The sequence below is a fragment of the Amphimedon queenslandica genome, unplaced genomic scaffold (assembly GCF_000090795.2).
Source record: "Amphimedon queenslandica unplaced genomic scaffold, v1.1 AMPQUscaffold_11334, whole genome shotgun sequence".
Classification (NCBI taxonomy): domain Eukaryota; kingdom Metazoa; phylum Porifera; class Demospongiae; order Haplosclerida; family Niphatidae; genus Amphimedon; species Amphimedon queenslandica.
In genome coordinates this window covers 6183-9215 of record NW_003548423.1, presented here as the reverse complement: position 1 = coordinate 9215, position 3033 = coordinate 6183, and positions in this window count along the sequence as shown.

Below are 3033 nucleotides of genomic sequence, written 5' to 3'. Positions count from 1 at the left end.
ATTTCTTTATAAACAGCTCGAGCTCCTTCAGGAGAGAGAGATGACAATTTGTCAGCAATGCTAGCAACATCTTCTGCTGTAAATGGCTCTATTTAAAATAATATTTTTAAACAGATTTAGACAAATTTACAATATCATACCTCCATTAAGCATTTGTTTTGCAGGAATTCTAATCTTTATTTTAAAAATAATATATAAATTTATAATTGTGTTAATGCCATTTTCCTTACTTTTTTAAATTCAGCATTAAACATCTCAATTTTTTCACGGTCTTCATCAGATAGACTACTAGAGCACTTGTCACAAGATCTGCTATCAAAAGGAAGTGGATGACGGCATGTTTGAAACTTGCAAGGATTCAATTCCTCATCACTGGAACACATGACAGCAAAGCCATACTTAATATCACCTTGCTCAGACATAATATCTTGGCATGCCTTAATGACACACTCACAGATTTCATTCATGTCTTCATGTGAATGTTGAATGCTCGGAAATTGAAATTCTGTGATATCGCCAAGATAAACAAGTTCAAAAAGCATTTTCGAATGTGAAGTAAATGTGGTAACATTTATGTGCGTTGATTCCTTTGAAGCGTGATGAATCTGGATTTTAGGCTGATATTCTAAGAATTTAATAATAAACAGGACCCTGAAGTGCGACATTGTTATGTTCATTTCTTGAACCAAGTGAAGTGATATGGGGGTGCATTGTAAATGAGGAAGATTTGTACATACATTGGGTATGTAATAGATAGGGGAGTTGCCTTCCAAAGTCAAATCAAATTGCTTGTTTGATAATTTAATGGCCATGTGAAATGATTCGAGAAATGACATAAAGACTGGACTAAACGCTCCAAAAATTTTTTCTGCTGTTACAGCAGTAACTAAACCATACTTCGTGACACATTTATCATTTCCATTGTAGTAGAATAGTTTATCCAACATGTTCAGGAATTCAACTGGCTGCAAAATGACTAAGTCTGAGTTGGAATCAATCAAGCTTACATCAATAATACTACCAAAGGACATAAACAGGTGACAAAACTCTTGAAACATATCAGAAGACATATCAAGCTCTTCAGATATATGTTGCAGCTCTGATTTTTTAATGTAAAGCTTATCTTCTTTACATAGCATGCCACGAAGAAATATATAAGAAAGTGGGACATCTTGGGCCTGCTTGAGCTCATCTGTGATCCAACTAATAAGAAGTGTCTCAAGAGAGTCAAGACTTCTCATTTTGTCAAAGGTTTGAAATTCATAAACATTTTCAATATCAATGAGCTCATCGATTTTTAACTGATTAGAAACTGCATGCACAACTTCTTTTAATCGGTATTTTTTATTTCCAGTTTTTTCTGAAGTACTTCTGAGAGTAGCTATTATACTACAGAATTTTTTGTAGCGTGTGCCATTGTTCTTTGAAGCCAATTGAGCAAAAGAAAGGAGATATTGAATACGCGAGTGCCACTTCATTATCAGATCTCTGTCATTACGAGAAATGCTGGGATGGTTAGGTGGAATTTCAGGAACTTCATAAAGATGATCAGCATCACGCAATAGGTCAAGGAACAGCCAAACATGGCTGTTATAAAGGTGACCAGCAAGATGAGAGAGGAGATATGTTGGAATTTTATTGGGACTAAGATCCCAAACATTGATTAGAGCTAAACCATAAGTGTAAAATTGATCCCATTCTGCTTCCAATTTTGCTTGTTCAGTTGACCTCAGTTGTCTAAAACTATCTTCTTTTTGCCAACTGTCATCACACAAATCTTTCATAACTTCTGAAAGATGTCTGTTAAGACCATCATCTTTAAAAAAGAAAGAATCATTTTTATGAAATACAACGTAGCTTTTGATCCATAGAACGAATCGCACTTTCCACACCTGCACATAATACTGATAGATAGCCTTTGTTACGATTTAAAGGTGCCTGTAAAATGCTATTTGTAAATAAATTACAAGCAGCAAACATTTCACAGAATCCAATGCCATCTCCTTCTTTCAAACCTGTGATTTTCTCATTGACATTTCTAATGAGGCATCTTAAAGCTGTTGTTTTGGAGCTGTAAGGTAGGCCACCAGTGATCAATAGCATTGGAGAAATCTTAACTTTAATTGGTACTTTCAAAAATATATCGGTTAAACTTTGGTGGGTTAATATAAATTTTTTTCCTAAATAATGAGATTATAATTAATGTAATGTATAATTATGGCTTTGAGGTACAATGTATTTAATCAGCAATATGTAATTGAGCTCTGAGATATCTGTAGTGAGTGTCCTGCATTACTGATATACATCAGTATAATAGACATGGATACTACAAGCTATTACAGTAACTGTAAGATCTCTATTGGATCTATCAAAGATCAACATTTAGACCTCACATTGTCGTGTTTTTCTTCTTTGACAAAAACAATGAGGAACTGGCTTCCTCTTTAATTATAGTCTTAGGAACTTCTTTCTTGTCAATATGGCCTGCTAGACATTCCTTCCATTATTTTAAAACAGTTGCAGTTGGGTAAACACATCATCTGGCAGTTCCTTCAATCTCAAGGCCATACACCCTGAAAGGGTCCCAATAAAAGTAGGAGTAGGAGTTTACTAGATAAAAGTAGGAGTAGGAGTATAATAGGAGTTAGAAGTAAATGAGTGGGTGGATACCGGAAGTCAGCCGCCCACGCAACTAGTGAAATTAAAAGTTTGAGTGGAATATTTGTAGTTGCTGAAAAATTAGTCAAAATAATGACTAGTCTAAGATATTAATTTTTTTCATTTTCATTGTGTACTTAAGTTCTTTATTATTCTAAAGAGTTTCATGAGAACAAACAAAAGCTTTAAAAATAGCATGATGTTAGCATACATAGACATTTGAGTTGTATGGTGTCTCCAATACAATTTTAAAAGTTATATCAATGATTTGTGTAGATCTATATAAAGGTGTAGGCACTTGTGTTGATTAATTAATGCTAGCATTGTAAGTAAAATTAACTGTAATTTAAAATTGATTTATTTTAGTCTAATTAT